At 41.0% G+C, this 13,205-nt stretch overlaps 1 long non-coding RNA gene across 14 annotated transcripts in view; it reads left to right on the top strand.

Annotated features, from left to right (window-relative positions):
- Positions 1–13,205, top strand: part of LOC138850202 (uncharacterized) — a 245,213-nt gene that overhangs the window by 4,846 nt on the left and 227,162 nt on the right. Inside the window, exon 3 of one of the 14 annotated variants that reach the window (XR_016236376.1) lies at positions 5,018–5,208. The exons of the other annotated variants lie outside the window; for them this stretch is intronic. This is a non-coding gene — a long non-coding RNA (uncharacterized LOC138850202). Of the gene's footprint in view, positions 1–5,017; positions 5,209–13,205 lie in introns of those variants that run through there. 14 annotated transcript variants of the gene reach the window in all.

The following is a 13,205-nucleotide window of genomic DNA, read 5'->3' as shown; positions in this document are numbered from 1 at the left end:
CAGCCTAGCCAACAAAAAAAAAAAAAACAATGAAGGGTCTTCAAGGGCAGGACTGCCATCTCCCTCCCCTTTTTAGTCCTTCCCAGCTTACATGTCATTTACACATCTGAAGCTTCCAAGAGCTCCTTATATGTCAAACAGGAATTAGAATTTCTATTGTACCTAGAGCCTGGGGTGGGGGTGGGGTTAAGCTAGAACTGTGCATCCTCTGCAGCTAAGAGCTAGGGACCTTGGTGAATATGTTGAAACAAAGAATAGAGGAGCAGAAAGTTCAAAGGTAAATCCCAGCTCTGCATTCAGCTGTTTAAATGTCCTAGGGGGAATCACTTTAGCTTTTGTGTCTCAATTTCTTCTGAAAATGGAGATAACATACACCTACCTCATAAGGGCTTTGTGAAGTCCTAGCCATGGTTACCAGCACTATTGTTATTAACCTCAGTTTTCCCTTTAATACTCAGGACCTTGGAGATCTTTATTTCACATTAGATGAAAATGAGAGAAATCTGGCCATCCTCTAAAGCTTCCTTAAATGTCTCCTCTTTCATGTGATCCTCTTGCATCATTCTTAGTCCTTGCAAATAAGAGATAGATCCTCCTCTGAGCTTGCACAACACTTTACCAATAGCATGTCTGTGTCACGGTTGGGTTTCCTGTTGCTCCCTAAGGACAGGACCCAACCTATACTGGTTCCGATGATACAGAAGGAGTCAAGTCTAGAGACACCAGAGTCAGACACAGTGAGCTTCTTCCCAGCTTGATGATCCTTATTACCTCATTATCTAATTAATGAAAGAACAAGAAGGGAAATAAAACTCAAGCAAAGAAGGATCTGAGAGCTGGTGGTACATGTAGGGACTGAAAAAAAAAACACACTGAAATCAGATGGGTAAGATATCTAAGCATATTGCAGAAAGTTTGTGGGAAATGGAATTAAGGTAAGTTCATTTTGGTGCAAAAAACCTTGACATTCATGCAGTTTTTTCATACGGATATTTTCCATTAAATTTCTGAAGACCCTGCATAGGTATAGATTTGATTTTTTTTGCACTAACATAAATTTTAATTCCATTTTCTGAGAACTTTATGGAGTATCTTCATACAGAGTTAATTCATGCTCCATAGGGCATTAAATCACCAATTTGAGGCTTACCTTTTCTATGGAACAGAAATCACTTGTTCTGTACCAGACAAAAGTCATTGTAACTTATTTATAGTCTACAAATTAACATCTTTCATGAAAGGATATGGGCCTAATGAATAGGAAGTTACATAAAGGTTCATTCCCCTTAAGAATCAGATAAACCTTAGATGAACCTGTTAGAAAATGTTTCACTGTTGGAAGGATGTGTGGCGATCCTTTTCCTATAATTCTAAGTTTTGGGTAATTATTATTACCTCTCAAGACTCAACTGTAAAATGAGAATAACAATGCCTATATACCAGAGCTCCATCTGTGATGATGTGAGTCAGTGTACATAAGGCACCCTGTTCACTATTTGCTGTGCTAAGTAGAAGTATTAAGGTGCAAGCTCTGTTCTCTGTAAGGAAAATGATAGTGAGTCTGCTGTGTGCCAGAAACCATGCTACAGGTTTTGTATTTGTGTGTGTGTGTGTGTGTATGCTTCATTTATCTTGAGAAAGGCCTGCCAACTACTTATTAATTTAGTTCCAGTTTATATGCAAGCAAATTTATACCATCAGAAACTAAGTGACTTGCCTGAGTCCTCAGAGCTTGGGTACTGAGTTGGTCTTTGATTCTAAAACTCTATCCATAAATGTTGCTGCCTCTTTAAAAGGAAACAAAAAGAAAGAAAAATCACAGACAAGGATTTGCTACAGCATTTGCATTGAACTTGAATTTGATTTAGCAGCCTTTTTTCACTTTGCTGTTATTCACCCAGATTTTGTTCCTTCCTTCCCTCCTCCCCACCCTCCCCCATTCCTAAGCTAAAAAGCTTTTCTCTCTACCATTCACTTAGCACTTCAAAGTAGGAAGGATGTGCCTTTGAGTGAAACATTGTGCTGGCAAAATGACACTCCATTTTCCAGGAACCCTAACAAAGCCTTTTGATTTGAATGCCAATGCTGTGAGTATGATTAAATGTAAGATTCACTTTTTACATTCACCAGCTGCAAAATAAGTTGTACAGTTCAGTTAGTTTGCCATGTGGTGGAGGATGCAGTTCCTAAAAGTTGCTATGGTGATGCATCTAATGAGAATGGTGTTGGAATGGGGATGGGGCTTGGTGAATTTCCAGGCACTAAAACTGGAAAGGTTACAGGTGGGGAGGATTTAGGGTTCTCTAAAGCTGTTTCTCTGTGCTTTCTGTGATGGTTGGGCTGTCCCTGCTGACACATGAAAATCTATCTTTCCTTCTGAGCTGTAGGCAGGGCCTTAGCTTAGTCTCTTTCTCTCTCCATTTCAAATCATTTGCTGTCCTGTGACATGAATTTGGGATCTAGAAAGAATAATTCAGGAAAAATGTCAAGGCTGTCAACAAAGGATAAAATTAACCTAGCAGAGAACAGAGAAAATTACATTTCTGGAGGGGAGCGGTGGCTAATTAGGATTGCAGTCTGGGAAAACACAGATTGAAGGAGCCCAGAAAATGTTCCCCAAGGCTTTACAAAATAGTGGCCACATTGAAACTTAAAATCATGAAGGAAGTGGTAGTTACATCATTAGCTTGTCTGGAATTGTGATTGGTGCTAAGGAGAGTCAAACTGTTTTGTAAGAAAGGGATGGAATATTGTCCCTATTTGGCCTAGTCCCAAAGTCAACTCCACTGGGAGGGGGCAGGGCTGAGAAGGGGGGACCATAGGAGACTGGGGGTGTCTACAGCCTAGTTCAAAGTTCAGCTAGGGTGTGGCTGTGCCTGAAGCCTGATTGGACATGTTCTCCTGTCTCTGTTGTACCAACCACATGCCACCACATTTAGTTTCTGCTTTGACAAGGCCTTGTTTTATCTCTAGTGCTCTTAGATCTCCTTACTCTCCTTTTGGGTATCTCTTGTCCAGCCTGTATCAGGTGCCCTGTTCCTGTTGACTCTGTGGATATCTGAGAAGACACCTGAATGACAGTAGGAACAAAACATCTCAACATCTGCAGGACACATGTGTGCTTCAGGGCCAGGTTCTGATTTTGTAGTTTCTGTTCCCTCATGGAGCTATATGCATGATAGCAAAGACTGCATTTAACTAGTTGAGTGCTGTGTTTCCCCACATCTAGCAGAGAACCTGGTACTAGTAGGAATGAGCGAATATGAACATGAATCCTGACTCCTGTGGGAAAGCAACTTTATTTTTGCAATTCACTCCTTTGTTAATTGGGAATGACCATTCTCTGCTTGCTTCTACACACTGACAGGAAAGGCTTAGTAATGATCTTGAAGGAGTAATTTAAATGGTAAAATTCCAGTGAAATAAAAGTGCTTTGGGGGCAGAATGGATAGTGCCTTTTGGGTATGTGGCTATGTATTGTCATTGTCGAACTAAACAAGTGCCTCTCATACAAGAACTGACTTGAAGATGTGTGCAGCAAGAGGTTATCAATATCCTCATTAAAATGGCCCCAGAGAGTCACACTCATAAGAGGTTTCCTTAATCTTCTTTGCAGGAGCATCAGGAGAATTCATTAATGTTGGTGGAATGATTTGATAACCTGAAATAATAGGTGTGACTGGAGTGTAAACTTATATTATTAAAACATGAATTGAATTGTTTTCTGGATAACTTAGGCAGGCAACAAGGTGAAGGCAATTTCAAAAGGTGTTTCGCAATGCCTGATACAGAATGCATGCTGAATTTGGCTGCAGTTCTACTTTTCCCCCCCTAGATGAGCCGTGGAGGAAACTGGACTCTTGTCTAACAAATTACTGAGCTCCTCTTCCTGAAGTCTCTGTTTCCCCCTTGGACACACAAAAACACTGTGAAATCTATTCCAGTAACCCAGATCTACAAGCTATCAATTAGAATGGCATGGGAAAAATAAAGGCTATTCTCTGGTCCAATAAGATAGATAGGCTTTGAGTTTAAGATGAACCAAGTTTGCCTTAGGACCACATTTTTGAAGGCTTTTAATAAGTTCCTGTCAATCTTTTGCAGGAAGCAGAGATAGAAGGCAGATATATTGTATTTCCTTAAATTACTTTACTATAGATTTGTTTTTTCCGAGATAACATTTCAGTGAGTAGTGTTCTTTGAGAATTTTGCGAAATACAGGACCCCAAAATGATGTCTTAGGTGACAAACCTCAGCAGCTACTCAGGGAAACATTGTAGGATAGTGTTTTAATTTCACTGAGATAACATTTTCCCTTATTCGAATAAGTGTGAAAAACAAGAAAGCAAGCAAAGAAACAAAGCAAATCCAGCATCTACAGCCACAAACTAATTCTATCCTTTAAAGCAACTTCTTTTGGATATATCAAAGATGTTTCAAGTCAGCGTGCTCAGAGCGACCCCTTCTGCATCTGGCCATCTCAAATGTCCTTTGCATTCACTTTCTCAGTGAGCGGTGCCCAGGGCAGCCAGACTTACCCTTTGGAAATCAGGGGCCATCAGTAGCAGCCCTTGTTCTTGGTTTTCATCTGCATACCCTCTTTGTCCTGAAATCTCTCTAAAACTGATCACTTGTCTTTGTCCCACCCAAGGTGACTGCTGGCAGGCAAGTCTAATGTTGATGGCCTAGCACAAAAGTCCTCTCATTCACTCCTGCTTGTTAATATTTATATTAATTATTATATAAAATTCATATCAATTGTTATATAAATTGTTAATATTGTTAATAAATGTATTATTTATTATAATTTAATATATATAATGCAATATTATATATAAGCAAATTGAGGCTGAGGAACTTAAGGAATTTACTCAGCCAATCTACTAACAGTTAAGACAAGAATCAGTCCCTTGGCCAGTGCTGGCGCTGTGGTGCCGTGGGTTAAAGCCCCAGCCTGCAGCTCCAGCATCCCATATGGATGCTGGTTTGAGACCCAGCTGCTCCTCTTCTGATCCAGCTCTCTGCTATGGCCTGGGAAAGCAGTGGAAGATGGCCCAAGTCCTTGGGCCCCTGCACCTGCGTGGGAGACCTGGAGGAAGCTCCTGGCTCCTGGCTTTGGATCAGCTCAGCTCTGGCCTTTGCAGTCACTTGAGGAGTGAACCAGTGGAATGGAACACCTCTCTCTGGCTCTACCTCTTGGTGTAACTCTTTCAAATAAATAAAAAAAAAAATTCTTTAAAAAGAAAAGTCAGTCCCAGCTCTGAAGCACATTTTTGAGTATATCATTGCTGCCTCCCTGAGAGCAGCTCAAGTCCAAGTTTCCCAATTGTTCAAATGCCATTTTAAAAACTCCTGTCTTGCCTACATTATAGTATTGATAGAAGTATAAAATTCAGGACAGAGATGGAAAGCACTTCAGAAATGTAAAAATTGCTGTACAAATGCAAGGTCTTATTACTGTGCTAGGCTGCAGAATTCAACCAGCCCTAGAGAATGCATCTCAATTGGAATAATCTCTGTGATAACAGCCCTGGACAATCTTTGGGAAAAAAGGTACTGCCTCAGTGCTCTGTCCATTTCTTCGGATGAGAAGAACTCTTAAAAACTTCATGAAAAGCAGGCAACATTAAGTCATTTGAACTGCATATCTAATTTCCCAGATGGGTCAATCCAGAAACCAAAACCCAAATTCAGAGTTTTAATGTTGCTGAAACATCCAGTCCGTCTCTCGTTTGACACATGTGGAACCTGGGGCCTATAGTCACAATTTTCTTCCTGCTTCCCCCTGGCCTTCCCTTTCCCCCTTCCCTTCTTCCTTCCCCTCAACTCCTAATGCAGGGTACTTTTCAGGTTTTTTTTTCTACCTCTACAATCTCTAAATCCTTAAAATTTTGAGCTAAATTTCTCCTCTGGCCATTAAGAGGTTCTGGTAGCCTAGAAAAAGTGGGACTTGCGGGCATTTGCTTTGGGAAGAAGCAAAGTCACCAAGGGGTTGTTAGACAAAGCCATAGACCATGTAGGGTCCTGGCTAGGCACTTCATGTTTGCTCCCAGTTGCCTGTGAACTTGGTGGGTAGGTTGTGAAGTGACGCCTCAGAATGATACGGAATACCCCGGGTCAGAACCTTTTCTAAGGGCGTCTCTTGCACTTCACATGCCTCACCCTCAAGTGCTCAAGCCACAGCCATCCCTTTCACTGCCTTCTACAAGCACCATTGTCCTCCACGAGAGATAAGCAAACTCTAAATGCATAAAAGGAACCGTGAAAACTGCTCTCTAGCGTCCTAACCCCTTATCACCTTGCCAACTCAGGTTTCCATCAGGTGAAGCAGTTCTGTGCATACTGTCAGGTTCTTCATTAGCCAGGGAAGGCGGTCCATCACCAGAATGTCTAGGAGCACCAGGCATCTGTCAGTAGGTGAGGGTCAAGGGTACATTCCCTATATGTAGATGGAAGCTTCAACTGTTTCTAACCCCCAGCGTTGTCAGATACTTAACTTTCTTAAGTCTGGCCTCAAATCCAGACCATTGCAGGGAAAGCTTCTGACTTTAAAATGTTGGCAGTGAATTTTAATTTTCTTAAGAAATGACACACAGGCCAAATGAGATACTTGTAAGCCAGCTCTAACCCACAGGTTTACAACTTCTGATTCCTGAATGTGAATACATGAATACATTTATGCATGTTCTGAGACTGGTTTATTTTCTCCAACTCCAAACTGTTGGTAGTGATCTTTCTGTCAGCTAATACTGACCATGTGATAAATTTTAAAGGCTATTCACTATATTGTCCTATTGATAGGAATATACGTGTAACCACTTCTTAAGTATTGTAAATTTCCTCCTACGTACACATGCATCCTGAAGTGTGTGTGAGTGAGGACTCTTCAGAATGGATCGTTGATTACTTTCCACCCTGACACTTGCCATTCCATCTCATTTCTGTCAATGAGTATAGCCAATGAGTATAACCATATCTTAATCCTTTGTGTACTTTTCTCAATATTTAATCAAGTATCTATGCCCTGAATGAATGACTTAATTAATGGGCTAAAAAATAAATTAGAAAACATTTTTAAACTCATAAGACTTTTAAATCTGAATTTTAGGTGATTTTAGGTAAATTAGTTACTTGTCTGAACCTTTATTTCTTTATCTGTAAATAGCTCTCATCTATTTGCACAACTTTTATCTTCCATGTGTTGGACACTGTGTTAAGTGTGAGGGACACAACACTGACATTGAAATTATCCTCTTCTGGATCTGCTCTAAGTTCTTACGCAGCTCTAACCTTCCTTGATGCTATGATAACCCACCGTGTCTTTCAACCTCAAGCCAGAAGAAGCTTTTAAAATGGAAACCATGTCACACACTCCCAGAAGCAAGTGCTAAGAGCCTTGCGCTGAACATGTATACCGTGGGGATTATTAAGTGCTATGTACTGACAACTGCTCAGGGCAAAATATCCATAAGGAGGTTTCACTGTCGAAGCATGTTATATTTTAGATAATTCTCTCTGTCCTGTGAAAACTCATTATGGACCTTTTCAAAGAACATATCTTCCAGTAGTTAAGATGACGTAACTGGAAGGCATCTTCTCTTTTTTATGTCAGCTGGGGAACGTAAGGTGTTCTAGCTTTGCTAAACTTTATTGCCTGTGGTCAGAAAACAGTAAAAATAGGAAAAAGTGAAAACAAGTTGGACTTCATACGGTAGGGAATGAGGCAATAAATATTTTAATCATCAAGAAAGGGCACAGGGGAGTCAACATCTTGTAGTAGGAATAGAATCTCGCTGAAAAGGGAGGCAGTATGGCATGGCGGTTTAAATATCTGGCTCTGGATCCATGTGGAGATAGATTTAATTTCTGTTCCAGCAATGAACGGTTACTAGTTGTACAAATTTTAGCCAGTCAGTTGCCTCATTTTCTTGATCTATATTTCACCTTATGAGTTGAACTATTAGGTGCATTAAATGACCATATATATGAGTATATGCTAACACACGCATATATATATATATATATATATAATAGGCATGTTAATGTTCCTGGTAGTTTAATTAATTATGCATGTGTGTATATATATACATATATGTCAGCCTAATTCTGCCTACTAGATAATTATCAGCATTTTTATTGTTATTACAGAGGATGCAAATGATCTATTGTCCAGTTTAATTTCAAACATGCACTAGCTTTATTACCTTGGGAAAGCCATCTTTCTTGGAATTTCTGTTTAATGATTTCTAAAAAGGAGGACAAAAACCTATGATGGCCACCTCTGAGAACTACAGTAACACTCAAGAAAAGGGACAAATGAGTCTGAAAGCATTTTAGAGCCTCAACTATGGGTTGGTAATTAATCTAAACTAATGTTACATGTTAAAGAAAGTTATGGGCCGGCGCCGCAGCTCAGTAGGCTAATCCTCTGCCTTGCGGCGCCGGGACACCAGGTTCTAGTCCCAGTCGGGGCACCGGATTCTGTCCCGGTTGCCCCTCTTCCAGGCCAGCTCTCTGCTGTGGCCAGGGAGTGCAGTGGAGGATGGCCCAAGTGCTTGGGCCCTGCACCCCATGGGAGACCAGGATAAGTACCTGGCTCCTGCCTTTGGATCAGTGCGGAGCGCCAGCCACAGCGCACCGGCCACAGCGGCCATTGGAGGGTGAACCAACGGCAAAGGAAGACCTTTCTCTCTGTCTCTCTCACTGTCCACTCTGCCTGTCAAAAAAAAAAAAAAGTTATGAAATATTTTCCCAGTGTTGGATGTTTATGTTATTCTGCAGTTTTATCAGGGAATGAAAATGGAGTCGGTAGGAATAGAGAACATGACAAAATTAATTAGCTTCAGTTTCTGATCCATTCATGCAAATATTTGAGCATCTCCCAGGCAGCAGTGCAGTGCTAAGGAATGTAATAATGAGCATTAGCTACTAAGCTGCATGTTTTTGTGGAGCTCAGAGTTGAATGTAGGACACATATACTGATCAAATTATCACACAATAACAGGTGCTGAAATAAGTACTATGCCACAAAAGGAACGTAAGAGAGAACTGATTATGATGGAGAGTTCCAGGTGCATGTAGGTTGGTGGTGTTGAAATATGTATATATTGCCTGTATGTGGTTGCTAACCCATTCCTCATACAACCACTATGTCCTTCCTAATGTTATTTTTTTTTTTTTTTTTTGACAGGCAGAGTGGACAGTGAGAGAGAGAGACAGAGAGAAAGGTCTTCCTTTGCCGTTGGTTCACCCTCCAATGGCCGCCGCGGCCGGCGCGCTGCGGCCGGCGCACCGCGCTGATCCGAGGCAGGAGCCAGGAGCCAGGTGCTTTTCCTGGTCTCCCATGGGGTGCAGGGCCCAAGCACCTGGGCCATCCTCCACTGCACTCCCGGGCCACAGCAGAGGGCTGGCCTGGAAGAGGGGCAACCGGGACAGAATCCGGTGCCCCAACCGGGACTAGAACCCGGTGTGCCGGCGCCGCTAGGCGGAGGATTAGCCTAGTGAGCCGCGGCGCCGGCCCTTCCTAATGTTATTTTATTATCAAGAAGTTTGGCCGGCGCCGCTGCTTACTAGGCTAATCCTCCACCTGTGGCACCGGCACTCCAGGTTCTAGTCCCTGTTGGCGCGCTGATTCTGTCCCAGTTGCTCCTCTTCCAGTCCAGCTCTCTGCTGTGGCCCAGGAAGCAGTGGAGGATGGCCCAAGTGCTTGAGCCCTGCACCCGCATGGGAGACCAGGAGGAGGCTCCTGGCTCCTGGCTTTGAGTCGGCACAGTGCCAGCCGTAGCGGCGATTTGGGGGGTGAACCAACAGAAGGAAGACCTTTCTCTTTGTCTCTGTCTCTCTCTCACTGTTCAACTCCGCCTGTCAAAAAAAAAAAAAAAAAAAAAAGAAATTTCCAGTTAAAATTTCCAAAATTATACATGGAAAACAGTTCTACTTTTTCATTGAGTATTATATGTTAAGAAGCATTCTAAATATTTTTCAAGTATTAATATTTACTTTTAAAAGATCTGCCTTTTAAATCTCTATTTCACAGGTATGGAAATAGAGTTGTAGGAGACGCAATTTTAAGTCACAGTTCATCTCTTAGAAACGGAATCTTGAGAATGACTCAGTCTCATTTCTCCTTTCTGTGAGATAGAGTCCCAGCTGGCCTCACAGAGTTGGCACAAATATCACACGGGATAAAAAAGGTGATTCTGTATATTGAAAGATTGAAAACTCCCCTATGCATATAAGGGGATATTATTTACAGTGCCCAGTGCATAGAATCATGAGCTTATGTTGAATGCAGCAAAATACAGGACATGAGCACCGCTCCATTAATATTTTCAACAGTATATTTTGCTCATACCTTATAACTTACCAGTTATTTTTTTCCCCTGCTACTATGTATTTCTGCCTTGATATTCCTGGATCCCATTCACACTCTTCTGGGAAATTTGAAACTATGTTTCTAACTGTTGATAACTGAATACTTACAAGGTATTTAGAATACTTCTCAACACATAATGCTCAATGTAAAATTAGAGCTGTTTTCCATACATCATCTAGTAATTGGAAGTTTCTTGAATAATAAAATCAGCATTAGGAAGGACATATATAGGTACACGTTTTAATACCAGGACTTACCATCATTGAATGTGTGTGTGGAGGTGACTTTATGGGGAGGTATTTCATATTACTGTATATCTTATGATTCTGCTTCTTTTGAAATATGCCCATATGTAACTATGCCCCATATATTGTAATAGGACAAAATCAAGGTAATGAGTACCTACCATGATGATTGTGTGGGAGATACTAAAATTGCTGTCATCATTGGTAACATAGTTTATGCCATCAACAGAGATTTGTCAGATATCCTTCTGCTGATGTGATGTGAAAATCGCCAGGTCTGACTTCCACAGATCATCACAGCCTTCCCTCATGGGGTGGTGTAGGGTATGTAGTATTAGTTCAGATTTGCTAAGAGAGCAAACTGAGGTGCTCTTCTCTGGGCCATACCGCTAACCACTGAGGAATTTTCAAAGATAAGGGGAAGGGCAGAATCATGTCAACATCCTGATAGCTGGAAGCTAAAGATATGTAACTTTCGATGGCAGAAGAGATTGCAAGTGTCATTAAATTAAGGGTCTTGCGATGGAGAGATTATTCTGGATTTGTGAAAAGGCAAAGGGTCAGAGTGAGAGAAGGCGATGTGACAGCGCCAACAGAGTGCAAAGTCTGGGTGGCCTCCACAGGCTTGAAAAGCCAAAGAATGAATTCTCCCCTAGAGTTTGTAAAAGGAATTCAGCTTTTCCAACATCTTGATTTGAGCCCTTAAAGACTTCATTTCAGACTTCTGACCTCCCAAACCAGACATCAGAAATCTCTATTGTTTTTCAAGCCACTAAGTTTGTGATAGTTTGTTATAGCAGCCATAGCAATTGCCTGCAAGTGGCCTGCAGTCCCAGTCTGACTCTGAGAGAACCAGGCAAGTGACTGTATGGGAGGCAAAGCCATTATTCAGAGATGTTGAAAAATCTGGCTGCATTTAAGCAGTATTTACAGGCGATGCAGCCATTTCTATGTACGAAAGATCCAACAAGATGATGTTTGCCTCGTGTGGCCTGCATTTCTGCCAACTAGCACACCATAAGCTAGCTCTGATTTGCCAATCAGCCATTCTCCTGTTGCCCTTACTGCTGAAATGAGCAGGTTTCCCCCCTATAAATGGCAGTATTTTACAAGCACTAGATTTCTCATCAAGACTTTTCCTTGGGCTTCCAGAAGTTGCAACTTTCTGCATAGGCAAAATATCTGACTAAATTAAATTTGGAAAGAGTATTGGGATCAGCTTCAATTCTCTTCATTTTATGCCTTTATTTACAGAAGATGTTTCTATTTTTGCAAGAGTTTAAAATGATACCAATACATACAATAAAACATGAAACACCTACTTTGGTCCTCTCTCAACTATTTCATCTTTCATGTATGTGATTCTTCACACCTTGATACATAGAAATCTTCTTGTTAAAGCTAGTTGCATACAATTCCTGAAGTAAATGTACCCTAATTTAAGTAGTTCCCTATTGATGGACTTGGAAATTGCTTTTGATTTTTTCTTGAGTATAGAAATATGAAAGAAATAGCCTTATAAACATATCAGAATCCTATAAGAGTATTTTAGTAGAACAGAGCTCTCTAAGTGGGATTGCTAGGCCAAAGGATTATACATTTTAGATGACAAGTTTGTCAAAGGTTTTCCTAGTTGACATTCTTTGGATAGTATATGAGAGCATAATTTCTCTAGCCTAAAAATTATAACCTGGTTATGATCTATCTTTTTAATATTTGCTAATTTTATATGTGAAAAACACACTCTGTAGCATTTAGTTGCATTTCCTTGTTTAGTAGTGAGCTTGAACATCTGTCTGCCTATGAATACATGGACCATTTATTTTTCTCCCTGTGTAAATGGGACCCCTTTTCAATGGATCCAACAATGAAAAGGTTATTTCAAGGAATCTCCAGGCAGTGTCTGAGCAGTGGCAGCCTAAATCTTAGACTCCAGCACTTTCCTGTGATGTTTATATCACAGTGAGGAGTAGTGTGCATGCCTGGGGAAGTGCTGGGTCTCTTTTAAATCCTCCAAGGAGAGAAGTGTCAATTGCATTACCATTCTTCTTCTACTGCTCTATCACTTTGTAACCATTGGTACAAATCCTCTCATTTCTCATTTTCAGTTTCCTCCTTTATACAATGAAAAGCCCAGGAAAGGTGATGTATCTCCTATTTTTCTCTCAAATTTTGAAGCTCTGAAAACACTCATGGAATGAACACCAATGTGCTCCAAGAATCAGCCTTTAGCAGAATCATCAAGTTAGTCTCAATGGGCTTTCATGGAGTAAAATATTATTCTTTGTAGAGCAGCCCCACAGGGTGTAGAATGTGGAACATAGAAGGAACAGAAGTATGGCAAGGGTGTGAGCCAACAAGAGTCATGTGAATTAAGGTTTGAAGGGACTTAAGGACCGATGACAGAAGCCTTTTGGACCAGGTTATAGAAATAATCAAACATATCTCTGGAGGGAGAAAAAGCTCTTGAGAGAGAAGTGCAGACTCCGTGGTTTTCAGGTTTCAGTGACCATTTATTAAGCAGTTCCTGCATGTCAGTCATAACACTTACTTTACCTATATGTCATTGAACTATGACTTAGTTG

Source organism: Oryctolagus cuniculus, chromosome 6, assembly GCF_051225735.1.
Source record: "Oryctolagus cuniculus isolate XC-2025 breed Fujian yellow rabbit chromosome 6, ASM5122573v1, whole genome shotgun sequence".
In the NCBI taxonomy this organism is placed as follows: domain Eukaryota; kingdom Metazoa; phylum Chordata; class Mammalia; order Lagomorpha; family Leporidae; genus Oryctolagus; species Oryctolagus cuniculus.
The sequence above is the reverse complement of the archived record's forward strand: the minus strand, read 5'-3'. Positions and strand labels throughout refer to the sequence as shown.